We start from the raw sequence: 17739 nt of genomic DNA, 5'->3' as shown, positions 1-17739 counted from the left end.
TCCTTTGGGTATATACCCAGTAGTGGGATGGCTGGGTCATATGGTACATCTAGTTCTAGATCCTTGAGGAATCGCCATAATGTTTTCCATAATGGTTGAACTAGTTTACAATCCCACCAACAGTGTGGAGCAGATCTTAAGACAGAAAATGCAGAACGTGAACGAGGAAAAGATGCAAATACTGAGCCTGAAGGAAAAGAAAGCTGAGAACCCTGTGTAGGATGTCTGAACACTAGGGCTTGTTCCTGGCCCTGAACAGCTCTTGGGGAAGAGGTGAGTGGGAATGGGGCACTGCCCACTCTTGCTGTGGACCTATGGGATCCTAGCTGCAGAGAACCCTCACATGCCCCACAGACATTTGAGCTGGCAGGGGCATCTCTCTGGAGAACAGAGGGAGAGGAGGCTGTAGCAGGCGTGGAGCTGGGGGCCTTTATGCACAGGACAGCTCCATGGAGCCTGGCCATAGGTGCCCATCCCTCAGGGTACCCTTCTCCCACTGAGAGGCTCTGACCCCAGCTAACTGCTGAGCCAGGAGAAAGCAGGGCCAACTTCCCATGGAACTAAGGCACATCTGTGCTGCAGTCCTGTCTGCCCGGTAGCCTCTCAAAGGGCTGCAACCTGGCTGCCTTGTAGGAGTGCGTACACGGTGCAGCTTCCGCTGCACAGCCTGGGTGCTTTGCTCCAACTGAGTGCATTCCAACGTTCTGGCAGCCCTTCCTATCCCCTAGTACACCTGGAACCCAACTTTGAGGATCCAGAGGAGGGAACCGCAACCAGATCCTGGCAGCCCAGGACTGTGCCTCATAGCTCTGGAGTGCCGAACCTGTATCTGTGCCTGGCACTTCAGTGGAGTAGGAGCCCACACTCTCAGAAAACAGAGAGGCGAATTGTATGGGTTCACAGGCCCATGTGGGAGGGACATGGGTGTACCTCCCTCCAGAGGGCGGGTCAGCTACGGGTGTGTTCTATCTCCTTAACAGATCTCTCTGCCTGAGGGAGCCCCACAGCAGGCAACACCTAAGCAAAAACAAAATAAAACCAGAAAAAACTCCTCCCTAACTCATTATAAGAGGCCAGTATCAGCCTGATACCAAAATTTGGCAGAGACACAACAGAAAAAGAAAACTTCAGGCAGTATCTCTGATGAATATGCATGCAAAAGTACTCAACAAAATATTAACAAATTGAATTCAGCAGCACATTAAAAAGTTAATATACCACGATCAAGTAGGTTTTATTCCCGGGATGCAAAGTTGGCTTGATACACGTAAACCAATAAATGTGATTTACGACATAAACACTATAAAAACAAAAACCACATGATCATCTCAATAGATGCAGAAAAGGCTTTCCACTAAATTCAACATTTCTTCATGTTAAAAACACTCAACAAACTAGGCATTGAAGGAACATACCTTAAACTGATAAGAGCCATCTGTGACAAACTCACAGGGAACATCTTACTAAACAGACAAAGGCTGGAAGCACGCCCCTTGAGAACCAGAACAAGATAAGAATGCCCTCTACCACTTGCATTTCAACGTAATAATAGAAGTCCTAGTCAGAGCAATCAGGCAAGAGAAAGAAAAAACAAGCAAATGAAAAGAAAGAGAAGGCACACTATCTCCACTTCCCGATGATATAATTCCATACCTACAAAACTCCAGTCTCTGCTCAAAAGCTCCCAGATCTAAAACAACAACAACAACAACAACAAAAAACAACTTCAGCAGAGTTTCAGCTTCCAAAATCAAGGTACCAAAATCAGTACCATTTCTATACACCAACAACATCCAACCTGTAAGCCAAATTAAGAACACAATCCCATTCAAAATAGCCACAAAAAAAGAACAAAATACCTAGGAATACAGCTAGGCAGGGATATGAAAAATCGCTACAATGATAACCACAAAACATTGCTCAAAGAAATCAAAGATGACACACAAAAAAATGGAAAACATTCCATGCCCATGGATAGGATGAATTAATGTAAAAATGGCCATAATGGGCAAAGTAATTTACAGATTCAATGATATTCTTGTAAAAGTACCGAAGTCACTCTTCACAGAATTAGAAAAAAAACATTATAAAACTCATATGGAACCAAAAAAGAGCCCAAATAGCCAAAGGAAACCTAAGCAAAAAGAACAAAGGCATTAAAGGCCACAGACATCACACTACCTGACTTCAAAATATACTATAAAACTACCGTACCAAAACAGCATGGTATTGGTACAAAAACAGATACATAAACTAATGAAACAGAATAGACAACTCAGAAACATAGCCACATATCAACATTCATTTGACTTTCTACACACCCAACAAAAACAAGCAATGGTGAAAGGACTCCCTATTCAATAATGGTAATGGGATAACTGGCTAGCCATATGCAGAAGTTGTACAATTACCTTTCACCAAAAACAAAAACTAACTCAAAATGCATCAAAGATTTAACATAAGACCTCAAATGATAAAAATCCTAGAAGACAACCTGGGAAATACCCTTCTCAGCACTGGCCCTGGTAAAGAATTTTTAGCTAAGTCCCCAAAAACAATTGCAAGTTAAACAAAAATAGACCAATGGGACCTAATTAAATTAAAGAGCTTCTCCATAGCAAAAGAAGCTATCAACATAGCAAACAGCCTACAGAATGAGACAAGATAATCACAAACTATGCATCCAACAAAGGTCTAACATTCAGAACATATAAGAAAGTTAAACAATTCAACAAGTAAAAACCAAATAACCCCATTTAAAATTGGGCAAATGACATGAATAGACACTTCTCCAAAGAAGGCACACAATTGACCAACAAACATAAAAAAGATCAACACCACTAATCATCAGAGAAATGCAAATCAAAAGCATGATTAGATAGTATCCTACATCAGTCATAATTGCTATTATCAAAAAGTCAAAAAACAACAGATGCTGGCAAGGCTGTAGTGAAAAGGGAATGCTTATACACTGTTGCCAGGAATATACATTATTCCATCCACTGTGGATATCAGTCTGAAGATTTCTCAAATAGCATAAAACAGAATTTCCATTTGACTCAATTTCCATGTGACTCCCATTACTGGCTATATAACTAAAGGAAAGTAAATCATTCTACCGAAAACACAGGTACTCAGAGATGTTCATCACTGTGCCACTTACAATAGCAGACATGGAATCAACTAAATGCTCATCAGTGGTAGACTGGATAAAGAAAATGTGGTACATGTATACCATGGAATACCACACAGCCATAATAAAGAATGAAACAGTGTCCTTTGCAGAAACTCGAATGCAACTGGAACCCATAATCCTTACCAAAGTAACCCAGGAACAGATACCACATGTTTTCACTTATTATAAGTGGGAGATAAACTTTAGCAAACGTGGACATAACCATGAGAACAATAGACACTGCAGACAACTAGAGTGGGTAACGCAGGAGGGAAGCATCAATTGAGAAACTACTTATTGAGTACTATGCTGACTACCTGCGTGATGGGATCTGTACCCCAAAACCTCAGTATCACACAGTATTTCCATATAACACACCTGCATAGGTATCCCTGTATTTAAAATAAAAGTACAAATAAAATAAAAGTTAAATCACCAGAATGAGGCCCACTTTCCTTGCACATTTATGTTCACGTGATCATTTTGTTCAAATCATTTAATTCCAAGCAATTATAATAAAGTGATAAATGATAGTGAATTTTTAGTCACGTGTTCATTCCATTTTCAAAGTTTGTGAAAAATAAAGAAAAGATAGCAGAGGAAATCAGAGAGGTAGAGATGAAGATGTAGAGATAGAGGAAGAAAGGAATAGAGAGAGATTCCTTAACTTTCTGTTCCTCTCCCTGGTAAAACTGCTTCTGCACAGAAGTGTGTCACATTCTCAGACACTTGTTTTACTAAGGACAAAGTTAATGATGTGATGATGGATGATAAGATCGTTGGCAGCACGGAGATGTTGCAGTGTGGTGGTGATTTTGGTCATTGTGGCAGAATAATGACAGCATATGAATCCACTTATGTAGGTTAAAAAAACCATAGGTGATCCTATTTATAATTGAATGTGTTACCAAAAAAGCTTGATGGCAATTTTGAAAACACATAGCTAAAACTTAGTCAACAAAGACAGTTTTTTAATCCCTATTAAAACAAGGCACAAAATCACAAAGTTAAATTCAGACATTCATTTTCTTCAAACATGTTAAATGATTTAGGATAGGAAACAAGTGTAGAACACATGAAATTTATCTATCTATCTATATATATATATATGCCTGTGTCTATGCATATATATGCATACATATATGTATATAATGTATCTATGTATATATTATACATGTTCATATACATTTATGTGTTTTATGTTATCTATGTATTACATACTATATGTATATAATATATAATTTTCTAATTGCAGCAAACATTATTCAGGTAAAAGGCTCTCCAAACATTCTATAAATAGAGTGGTAGTGATTCCTTCCACTTTCATTGCCTTTATAGCAGCACACAGGTCATTGAAGCATAGTATGATAATGATGAGTTCTAACCACATTAATGGACTAATTCTTAAGCAGAATGAATAGCCTAGTGCAATGAATATTTTATTCCTACTCTTGGTGTTAAAGAACAGTTGCTTAAAGTCAAAGAAATCTCAAAAGAACTATATATCAAATAAATTATGATGTAAAACTAGTGTATGACAAAAACGTGTCTTTGGTAATCATTCCAAGTGGAAATGTGTAGAGAGCAAAGGCTTTCCAGTATTTGACCCTGAACATTGTGTCCGGTTATACCATTTGGAGGCAAGGGATTGGAAACAATGCTAAAGAGAAAGCAAGGTGGAAATACATGTATATGTGTACATACATGTGTACAAATATAAGTGTATATATGTGTACATATATATATGTATGTGTGTATATATATGTTCCATTTTTTCTTTTTCTATTAAATATAAAAATGCAAAGGGAATAATATGATAGCCTCTATTGAGCTGTCATGATACACAGCAAAATCTTAACTATTGTATTAGTATAATTACTTAAAATATTTTTAATAAAATGAAGCACAAAATAAAGATGAAATTCATATTCTGCTCCTCATAAAAGCTTCTTTTCCTTCTATATCTGAGAGATAACCACTATATTAAAATTCATTTGCATTATTCAATTTGATATTCATATAAATAATCAGAGTGAATATAAAAATAAGACCAAGAGTTTCTCTTTCACCTACAGATTATAAATGAAAAAGTTACCACTAAGTGATATATTTATGTGTGTGTGTATATATATATGCACATATTTACTTTTATGAATACATAATAGTTGTTCATATTTATGGGATACATATGGCATTTTAATACAAGCATATAATGTTTAATGATTAAATCACAGTAAGTGGGATGTCTACCACCTTAAATATTTATCATTTCTTTGTGTTAGAAACATTTCAATTTCACTCTTCTATTTATGTTGAAGCATACAATAAATTATTGGCAATCATAGTCGCCCTATAGTGCTACCTAATACTAGATCTTATTCCTTGTAACTACTTTTGTACCATTAACCCCTACCACCATCACTTTATCCCGTCTCCCCTCTACATTTCTCAGCCTCTAGTGACCATCATTCTACTCTCTATCTCCGTGAGGTCAGCTTTTTTAGCTCCCACATATGAGTGAGAACGTACAATATTTGTCTTTCTGTGCTTGGCTTATTTCAGTTAACATAATGTTCTCCAACTCCATCCATGATATTGCAAACGACAGAATTTCACTTTTCATGGCTGAATAATATTCCATTGTGTATACAGACCACATTTATTCATTCCTCTGTTGACAGACACCTAATTCCCTACTTTGTCTACTGTGTATAGTGTTGCAATAAACATAGGAATGCAGATATCTCTTTGATATATTTATTTTCTTCCTTTGGATATATACCAAGCAGTGAAATTGCTGGATCATATGGTTGTTATAATTCTAGTTTTTTGAGGAACCATTTGCCTTATGACTATACTAATTTACACCAACAGTGCACAAGTGATTCCCTTTTTTGCATCCTCAGTAGCATCTGTTATTTTTTGTCTTTTTCATAAAACGATTTTAAGTGGGGTAGAATCTACAAAAAATAATGAGAAGCAAGAAGCATGAGAATAAAAATAATGACAAGCAAGGGGCCCACAAATTGATAACAATGTGAAGGCAAATTTAATGAACATTTTAAAAAATCACTATTACTAACACCTATTTCTGTGTTAAATATAAAGTGACTAAAATTTTGTACAATTATATCAAGGGAAGTAGAGAAGGAGTGTTTTCTGAGTAGTAACTGCAAGCATGAATGACTCACAGAACACACCATGTACTACTTAAAAAGAAGATTGAAATACATAAAAGATGTCGACTTTATTAGAATAATGTGTGATTATGAAATTACTTAAAAATGGAAAGGCAACTACTAAAAAATTAGATATGTTACAATACCTTAAACTCAGCAAAAATATATAGAAATTTAAAAATTGCTTTTTTTTCACTTATTAAAGTAACATATTATTAGGTAAGATTTTATGGCCAGGTACGGTGGCTCATACCTGTAATCCCAGCACTTTGGGAGACCAAGGTGGGCAAATCATGAGTTCAGGAGATCAAGACCATCCTGGCTAACACTGTGAAACCCTGTCTCTACTAAAAATACAACCATTTAGCCAGGCGTGGTGGCATGCACCAGTAGTCCCAGCTACGTGGAAGGCTGAGGCAGGAGAATTGCTTGAACCTGGGAGGGAGGTGGAGGTCGCAGTGAGCAGAGATTGCGCCACTGAACTCCAGCCTGGGCAAAACAGCAAGACTCTGTCTCAAAAAAAAAAAAAAAAGAAAAGAAAAAAGAAAAACCAAAATTCATATATATATATATAGTACTGGTTGACCAGGAAAATACAGCAATTATGTGTTTCCCCTGGCCACAAACTCAAACAAGAAAAATAAATTTAAAATTCACAATATTGAGAGATTGTTAATAAATATGTATCAGAAATTGGGACTATAAATAGAATAGATTAAAAAATGTATAAACAACTTGAAAAGTAACACAATTAGCAAACTTGAATGAACATACAAACTTGCAACAATATGATGTTTTGCATAAGATAAATTAATTCAGATATAAACAATAAAAAGAAGGTTAATAAAGCAAATATTTATAATCTGCCAAATATTCTCTGTCACCTGACAAAAAGGGGAAAAATTAGTATCTAGTATAAATATTATTCAACAAATAGCAAAGAAAGCATTAAGCTAAAAATCTTATGAGCTTCACGAATCATGAAGGCAAATACTGATTAATTGAACTTCATCAAAATTAAAATGCGTTGTTCATCAAAACACACCATTGAGATGTTAAATATTCAAGTCACAGTCTGCAAGGAAATATTTTCAGTAAGCTTATCTGGCAAAAGGCATTTAAAAAGAACATATAAAGAACTCATACAAGTAAATACCAAGAGAAAAATAAATCAAATAATATAAGTAAATTTATAATAATGAAAATACCTGAACAAATACCTCACCAAAGAAGACATATAGTCAATAACGTCATGAAAACAGTGCTCAACATCTTTACTCAACAGGGTTATAAGAACGAAAGCCACAATTAGATTCAATTTGAATACTCTTTAGAGGAGCTTTAGAAGTTTAGACAGTTTCACCTTACCAAATGTTATAGAAGAAGTGTAAAAAGTGAAAATATTATTCATTGCTGCTGGGAAGTTGAATAGCCAAAGTACTTTGGAAAACTGCTTGGCAGTATCTTATAAAATTTAATGTAAATCTATCTTAACAATTTCACTCTTAGGTATTTCACAAGAGAAATGAAAGCATGCACAATAATGTTCTTTTCAGCCTCATACATAATCGTCAACAACTAGAAAAGAATCCCGGCCGGGCGCGGTGGCTCAAGCCTGTAATCCCAGCACTTTGGGAGGCCGAGACGGGTGGATCACAAGGTCAGGAGATCCAGACCATCCTGGCTAACACGGTGAAATCCCGTCTCTACTGAAAAATACAAAAAACTAGCTGGGTGAGGTGGCGGGCGCCTGTAGTTCCAGCTACTCAGGAGGCTGAGGCAGGAGAATGGCGTAAACCTGGGAGGCGGAGGTTGCAGGGAGCTGAGATCCGGCCACTGCACTCCAGCCTGGGCGACAGAGCCCTAGCTGTCTCAAAAAAAAAAAAAAAAAATCCTATGTCCATCAATGGATGAGTAAGCTATTTGTGTTATACACATAATGAAATATTACTCAGCAATCAAAATGAGTAAATTATAGACACATGCAGCAGCATGAATGAACATTTAAAAATACGCTAAAACAAAAGAAGCTAGATACAAAAGATTACCTACTTGATGACTCCATTTATATGAATTCAAAAACTAGGCAAAATTTATCTATGGTGATAAAAATCAGGAAGTTGTTACTTCTGATTGGTGTCCAGAAGGAAGCAAGTTGGAACTTTCTGGGGTGATAAATATGTTCGAAACTTTGTATGTGTAGGTATGTGCCATGTCAAAATTCATCGAAGCAAACACATGAATTCTGTGTCTTTTAATTCGAGACCATTTTCTGTAAAAATAAATTAACAGTACTTATCTATTTAAAAAGTAGAAAATGTATAACCTTAATACATTTATTTAAAGGAAGAAAGAAAACTGAAGCATTAAGCATTCATCTCAAAACAGAAAAAATAAAAGAGTAGAACCAAGAGAGTGGAAAGAAAAAAAACAAACATAACAAAGACAAGAGCCAAAATTAATGAAGTAAAAAGCAAACAAAAGTATTTTTGACAATGATCATCAAATAAATAAATAATTTGAAAGGATTTATTAACCATGGAAAAAGCCGTGAAAATGAATTATGAATAGTAAAATAATGGAGATTTTAGTAGACATTTGATATATGGGAAAAATAAATGATTTTTACCCCATAAACATTAACATTCCAATGAGGAGAAATTTCTAGAAAAATATATGATGAAAATTGACACCAAAAATAGAAAAATCATTTATTTATGTCACAATCAGTATAGAAAATCATTAGATCAAATTCAGCAATATGATGTTCCATGCAATATCTGAAAGAGCTTCTCAAAAGTGACAACAGGCTCTAAGAAATTACATGGTCACTAGGAAACACAATGAAACAAAGTTGAATTTGTGTAGTGAGTAGCAAATACATCCCAAGTTCTAAAGCAACAGACTGTGCTTCAGCTTGAGTCATGATCAGTTTTAGAACTATTTTTATAGAAAGCATTTGAATGTTAAACATTCATGTGACTCATGTGAATCTGCCTATGTTACTTTCATGCTAAGTCAATTCCCCTGAGTAACCTCGTTTAGTGACCTAGTTTCAAAATTACACTTTGTAATGTGATCACTAGGCAAATGAAGGCTTAAAGGAAGGAATCCAGTATTTAAAATTCATATTACCATCTGACAGGTTGATCTCCCTTAAGAAATCCATTCTATCAAAATGTAAACTAATATGTGGAGCTGCTTGAACACCCACACCACTAAAGTGACACCTTTCTTCCAAGGTGTTATTTCTAATTTGATTTCCCCAGTACATGAAGTAGCCATGCCCAGTCACAACAACGCTTAATGACTGCCTGATAAAGCCTTGGCAGATCCACACCTCTAGATCACATGAATGAACCTTTCAGTGTTTATTTTTCAAACTTGTATCATGCTATTGCAGACTGAAGTGTGTACCCCCAAAATTCATACACTGAAACCCTAAACTTCAATGTGACTGTTTTTAGAGACAGGGCCTTTTAAAGAGGTAATTAAGGTTAAATTAATTTGTAAAGGTGAGGACTGACTTCATCAGACTGGTGTTTTTAAATAAAGAGGAAGAGACATCAGGGATGAATGTGCAGAGAAAAGGCCATGTGAGGACACAGTGAGAAGATAGCCACCTATTAGTCGATAGAGATCTCTCCAACTCTGCTGGCACCTTGTTCTTGCACTTATAGCATCCAGTGTGTTAAAAAAAATTTTGTTGTTTAACCCAGTTTCTAGAAATTTATTATGGCTGCCCTTGAAAACTGATACATATTTATATGTAAAACAGTAATACAAAATAACCATTCTGGTTAAAATATAGTGCCTTTTAAGGCAGGGAGTGGTGGCTCACACCTGTAATCCTGACACTTTAGGAGGCCAAGGCAGGTAGATCAACTGAGATCAGGAGTTCAGGACGAGCCTGGTCAATATGGTGAAACCCCATCTCTACTAAAAATACAGAAATTAGCCAGGCATGGTAGCACAGTCCTGTAATCCCAGCTACTGGGTAGGCTAGGACAGGAGAATTGCTTGAACCCAGGGGGTGGAGACTGCAGTGAGCCAAGACGTGCCACAGCACTCCAGCCTGGGTGACAGAGGGAGACAGTGTCTCAAAAAGCAAGCAAGCAAACAAACAAAAAAAACATAGTACCTTTTCAGACAAGTTTAGACCCTTGACCAGCATCTCATCAAGAAAATCTTTTCTGCTATCAACAGTACGAGCGAAGTTTTCTGCAGCGCTGCAAGAAGCTTTATGGTACAACTGACATACTCTTTTATCTGGTTAATACATTACTGCTTATTCATTTGAGAAAAAATATAGATATAGAGAAAAATAAAGAGAACATTTATGGTGCAATTATCACCATACATACATTTGTATGTATACTGGGGTGGAGTGAGGAGACGGGATATATAAGAATAAGCAAAAATTAATAAAATCCATTAGAATACTAAAGTGCAATTTGTTCTTGCATGTTTTATTTTTCTTTCTTATCCTGAAGTGTGTGCTTTGACAATACCTCAAGTCCTAGCTTGTTATATTTCAGTACACGACAGCGGTCTCAGAAGAAGTGTATCAGAAACAACATGCAATCCTAAAACAATCCTAAGTGTGTAATATTTGATCCGCTAACATCAGGTTCTGCTTGAAGAGACAGCACACGGACATTAGGAACTGAAAACTGTCACTATTACCCTTTTTTCCAGATTTTCATTATGTCAGGGGGGACTGGGGCCAACATGTTCACCAAGGCACCTCCATTCCCTAGGACTCTTGCCTATCTCAACAAATCTATGTTAAATTGGAATGAAAGTGATGGTAAAAAACAATTAATAATTACATTTCACAATCAACAAAATGAGTAAGAATGCTATAGCATCTCACACCAATTAGAATGGCGATCATTAAAAAGTCAGGAAACAACAGGCGCTGGAGAGGAAGTGGAGAAAGAGGAACACTTTTACACTGTTGGTGGGAGTATAAATTAGTTCAACCGCTGTGGAAGACAGTGTAGCGATTCCTCACGGATCTAGAACCAGAAATACCATTTGACCCAGCAATCCCATTACTGGGTAAATACGCCAAGGATTATAAATCATTCTACTATAAAGACACATGCACACATATATTTACTGTGGCACTGTTCACAATAGTAAACACATGGGATCAACCCAAATGCCCATCAATGGTAGACTAGATAAAGAAAATGTGGCACATACACACCATGGAATATTATGCAGCCATAAAAAAGGATGAGTTCATGTCCTTTGCAGGGACATAGATGAAGCTGGAAACCATCATTCTCAGCAAACTAACACAGAAACTGAAAACCAAACACCGCATGTTCCCACTTATATGTGGGAGTTGAACAATGAGAACAGGTGGACACAGGGAGGGGAACATCACGCACTGGGGCCTTTCAGGGGGTGGGGGTCTAGGGGAGGAAGAGTATTAGGAGAAATACCTAATGTAGACGATGGGTTGATGGGTGCAGCAAACCACATGCCATGTGTATACTTATGTAACAAATCTGCACGTACTGCACATGTATCCCACAACTTAAAGTAAAATAAAAATGATTTTTAAAAAAAGAACATGTGCCCGCTCAATTCAACAATACTTGTAGAAATGTAATTTCAGTAATCATGTTTTACCACATTTTCTTCTCCATTGCTCTGCATGCTTCCCCCTACCTTCTCCAGCATTCCATTTCATTGTGCATAGGACACAGTTTGTAAAGATTACATATTTTCATTTTTCTTCATTTCTGGGTTAATCTGTTATTAAATTCTACTTCCCACAAATCTCTAAGGCCATTTCTTTTTCTAAAATGGTTACCCAATCTGAGTACCATTTTTACAATGTTCCTTTCCATGGGATGGTCTCCTTGATCTCCACCCTCAATACATCTAGCTGATCTGTGACCTATTATCATGTTAATAACCTTAAATATCTATCACAAGATTCTTCCATTTGATACCATTAATGTGAAATATGACACTAATGGAGTGTTAAAGGAAACCAGGAGTTAAAATGAATCTCAAGCATAACCGTGATTCAAGTAGAACTTGTTGAGCCTTCTCTTTATAAATAATATTGCTTCTGATGTCAGCCTTAATGCTGGAAAAAAAACACTCACTCTATTCTTTGATTATTTAAGTGATAACAGGATCTACATCCTTTTTTATTGCCTTCTCACTCTCTATAACTCTCTTCTAAGAGCTTTAAAACACATTCCTTACAACTCTCTTCCATCAGCTTTAAAACACATCCCTGCCTGCAGCTCTTATCCTTTTCAAGGAAACACAGGATACCATCAACCCTGCTAAGGAGTGGTCATATCTGGGTGTAGACTCCCTGACCCCAGAGGCCTCCTCACCTCCAACTAAATCGTTTCCACTCATTCTTCTCTCCACACAGACTCTAAGAAACAAAATAAATGAATCAAAATAGATGACTGGTTTTGTATAAAACAGAGTGGTGGGGAAAATTATTCAAAATGGTCTCAAGTTCCCTAAGTCCTCTGCATGTTCAGGAAGCTGGAAAGCCCAGTCCCACCTACAGCTATCCGGAACCGGAATGCTAAGCCCCTCACACTCCACCACAGGTGTAATCAGCAAAGTATGGAAACATACAAAGATTGAGAATGAGAAGATTGAGCTGCTGTTGCCATGAACTGACGCAGGGATTCTGACAAGTTACTTAACCTTTCCGAATAAGTCTTTTCCTTCCTAATATGGGGAAAACCAACACACACAAGACCATAGGCAAGACACACACAATGAATGATAGAGAAGTACTTTATAAACTACCACCCGCTTGAAACTGCAATTATCTCCTTTGTCTTTAAAAAAAGACAAAGCGACACATCATGTCATCTTTTATACCAGCAGTGTAACGAATGGCTTGGCAATGTCTTAGACATCATGTTCTAAAACACATTTTCAAAGTATTATCTGCAAATAAGATTCACATTGATTATACATTAGTTTATCATTTAAAACAGGTATTAACCTCATGTTTCTGATGCTTTTTCATCTGGAACTGAGCTCTCAGGGACACTCAGGGTTCTATCACTCCTGGAGACCGTAAACAACTCACCTGTGAGCATGACATTGACAAATAAAACAATTAATCCAGAGCCAGTATCTCAAACAGCCCCAGCTTTCAAAGGGCTCTGACACTTTGAGCCACTGCCCACCTTCCCTAATTGTCGCAGGGCCAGGTACCCCAGGTATCTAGGGACAATCTCGGCAGCTGCAGAGACCACCAAAATTATTGTAACTACCCAATCCTAAGCAGCTTTGCCTGTTCACCTTGTCTCACCCATTCCTTCCCATGGAACCACAACTGAGGATCTTCTGAATTTCCTTCTCATTCCCTCTGCCTCCTAACCAACCCTAGTGCATCTCCATATGGCCCTGCCTGACGTGCTATGCTTCTTGTTTCTACAAATTGGTGCAGACAAAAACTTCTTCTTTCCTGGTACTCATGTCCCTATCTGTGTCTTATCATACCTAATTAAAACAAATTTCAGTCACCCTTTAAATGAAAGAAGAAAAATCCACTACCATTAATTCTAATGAGTAATTATCTTCCTTGAAACTTTTCTTGTTAAATCTGTTCTTGTTTTGTGAGATTTTATATCTTAAAATAGGCTACATGAATCACTTCACTTGTAATTACAACTTGTTATCAAATATATTTAAAAGCATGTACATCAATGCAGCTATGCTCACATGAGGGAAAGATGGAGAATTTAAATAACAATCATACATTTTAAATGGTTCCATAAGAAGCCACAGGCCTCAGGGTTAATTTTAACTCAGTTGTAAAGGGTTGCTACAAAATATAACAAATTAAAAGCAACTTCAAGGCTTTGAAACCACATTTGTTAATTGTATACGCTTGAATATCTTATTTTGTTCCTCTGAGTAGATACTTGTCTGGATAGTTAATCAAAACAAAGAATAAACCCATGTTGAAAAGACGTTTTATCCTCCACTATCTTCACTCCATAAATCAGTTAATGGAGAAGCTGAACAAGTTTTCTAAACCGTTGTGTTTAGCATTTATGTACCTTGAAAAGGCTTTGGCATAATCACAGAAACAGCAATCATGGACGCTGTTAAGATCAAGAAGTCAGAGGAGAAACTGCAGGGCTCTCACATATATTTTGGAACTAGAAGAGCAAATGTTGAAATGCATTGTGACTCTGGCAGCTGGCCGAAAACGAATATGACAAGATTATATTCTGTTATCAAGATTAAATTCTAAGAAGGTAAATTTAGCAGAAGATGGTAGGAAGATAAAATAAGATATCTACCAAATTGAAATAACATAAGAACAATACATCACTGAATAATAAATGGTAAGAAAACTCCAGCAACAAGAAAGCAGAATATTTGAAACTCTAAATTTAAATGAAGTTCAAAGAAGTGCTGTGATAAAAATTCACGCATTTGCCCTGAAACTTTTATACTGAAGTGTGTCTTTTTATACCTTCAAAGAAGCACAGTAAAGATTTAGCAGCCCAAGGAACTTAGTATTTTTGCCACATTTCATGAATATTTGCCCATTAGTCTTTTTAAAATACTTCACGTATGGATAGAATGTTGAAGGAATATTGAGGAAACAATAATCACTTGTCTTTATACTAATAATATGTGAAATAAACAGACAATTCAAATGTGCTGTTCTATATTACCACGCTCTCCAAGATTCCTCTACATTAAGTGCTCTCAATTACATAGTATTAAATAAGAAAAGTTGTGTATTATTATTTTTAATGGTAATAAGCAGTTCCACCCAAGGGATAGTATTTTTTTATCCTTCACTGTTACACTAAAAAATTGTATGTTGTATTTACCATAATTAAAAAAATTACTAAATGCGGCCGGGAGCGGCGGCTCAAGCCTGTAATCGCAGCATTTTGGGAGGCCGAGAGGGGCGGATCACGAGGTCAGGAGATGGAGATCATCCTGGCTAACACGGTGAAACCCCGTCTCTACCAAAAATACAAAAAATTAGCCAGGTGTGGTGGCGGGCGCCTGTAGTCCCAGCTACTCGGGAGGCTGAGGCAGGAGAATGGGGTAAACCCAGGAGGCGGAGCTTGCAGTGAGCCGAAATCAAGCCCCTGTACTCCAGCCTGGGTGACAGAGCGAGACTCTGTCTCAAAAAAAAAATAAATAAATAAATAAATGTTAAACAATTACATAAAATATTGATGATGTTATTTTTCTCATGTTTAACATGATATGGGAATAGGTATTCTGATTCATCAAATGTTTGATTAATAATTGCTTGTTATCTATATTGTGGAGTATCTCACTTTGTAGTAATATTCTTTGAAGTATATTACTACTTCAAAGTAGTAAGTCAGTGATAAGTAAACAGTTTATTCAAATAAGTATGAAGCATAGAATATATAAAGACTGAGTGCAGGAGTATCAATTTCATGAATCCCCAAAAAGGCGGTAGCAGTCATGAAATTTTGATTTTGTTGCTTTCTCAATAGGAAAACTGGTGCCTAGCTGAGTAGTTGACCCAAATTATTTTGGAATGGTTAATACTAAATGTCAACTTGATTGGGTTAAAGGATGCCTCCACAGCTGGTAAAGTATTGTTTTGGGGTGTGTCTGTAAGGGTATTGACAGAGCAGATTAATATTTGAGTCAGTGGACTGGGAGAGGAAGATCCACTCTCAGTGTGGGTGGACACCATCCAACTGGTCGCCAGCAGGGCTAAAACAAAGCAGGTGGAAGAAGGCAGAATAAGCTGACTTACTGAGTTTTCTGGTTTCCATCTTTCTCCCATGCTGGATGCTTCCTACCCTTGGGGATCAGACTCCAGGTCTCCAGCCTTTGGAGTCTCAGACTTACACCAGTGGTTTGCCAGGGCCTCTCAGGCCTTTGGCCTCAGACTGAAGCCTGCACTATTGGCTTCCCTACTTTTAAGGTTTTTGGACTCAGACTGAACCACTGCTGGTCTCGTACCTCCTCAGCTTGCAGGTGGCCTATCGTGAGACTTCAACTTGTGATCCTGTGAGTCAATTCTCCTTAATAAACTCCCTTTCATATATACATCTATCCTATTAGTTCCTCCCTCTGGAGAATCCTGACTGATACATACCTAGTAATATTAATATAAATATATCAGTATAACATGTCATGGACACACAAATAATGGAAAATTATACTTTGTGCCATTAGAGAGGTCTTGCTGACAATCAAATTGAGTAGGAATTTAGCAGGGGTGAAGACACCAAGAGTATGTAAAGCCATACCTGACCGAGTGATCAGTATGAGCAAAGACACCAAGATTTACATAAAAGTCCATCAAATATTAAGACAATTTCATTAACTGTAGATGAGGATGGAGACTTTAAGCAGGCTGAGTCCTAAAAAACATCATATCACATGATGTGATTTCTACTCTCTATTTAAGCCCTCATCTAAGGTCTACAGATTATAGATTATCATAATCGGTGCTTTTGGTAAATATTTTTCCAAATCATGCTCCCCTGCTTGAACCTACTTCATTCCAGAAATATGAATATATGAGCCATGTTTTATAGAGGTTCAAGTAAACCACCTTTTGTCCTTCCGATTTCAAAATCTCATAAATCTCAGAGCCAACACAGCACCAGTTTGTGTAACTGGATCATCATCACAATTAAACAACACAAATTCCCTTTAAATAGTCTGCTACATTTCTTTTGTTAGTCGTTAGTTGTATTCTACATTAAATTAAAGAAAGTATTTGTCTCGAAACATTCCAAAAGCAAACTGGCTATAAAATCAAAATGAATGGATAAAATACTTTTTAAAAAATATTATTTTTCCATACATATCCCATATATATGTATATATGATATGTACATCATGTGTGTGTATGTGTGTGTGTATGTGTGTGTGTGTGTGTGTGTATGTATGTATATGTTTTTTCCATGTTTGGAAGAAAGTTTGGAAACTTTCTTCCAAACATGGTCACATACTGAGGTACCATGAGTTAGGATAACAACATATGATTTTAGGGAGAACGGAGTTTGTTTCACAAAAGGCACTGTACTGAATAGTTTCCATACATACATATATATGTATATATATGATGAAATAAATGACATTTTTCTTCAATGGTAGAGGGTTTCTTAGTATCCTATATTGTTGATCAATAGGATTACAAACTAATGTTAATTTTATAAAGTTATTCTTAGAAGTTTGGAAGTTCTAACAAAGCAAAAACCTCAATCACAGATAGCCAACTGGAAGCAAGCTAATGTGACCCATTTCTGATTGAAGTCTAGTTAAGTTGCACATTTTTTATTATCACTGAGAATCCAAGTTTCTTAATTTCTTTTTTTTTTTTTTTATTTTATTTTATTTTATTTTTTT

General features: G+C 36.6%; 1 protein-coding gene across 1 annotated transcript in view; it reads right to left on the bottom strand.

The window, feature by feature from the left end:
* SGCZ (sarcoglycan, zeta) overlaps positions 1 to 17739 on the bottom strand; it is a 1174808-nt gene that overhangs the window by 649855 nt on the left and 507214 nt on the right. The window lies entirely within an intron of this gene.

This window comes from Colobus angolensis, unplaced genomic scaffold, assembly GCF_000951035.1.
Source record: "Colobus angolensis palliatus isolate OR3802 unplaced genomic scaffold, Cang.pa_1.0 Scaffold14, whole genome shotgun sequence".
NCBI lineage: Eukaryota > Metazoa > Chordata > Mammalia > Primates > Cercopithecidae > Colobus > Colobus angolensis.
The sequence above is the reverse complement of the archived record's forward strand: the minus strand, read 5'-3'. Positions and strand labels throughout refer to the sequence as shown.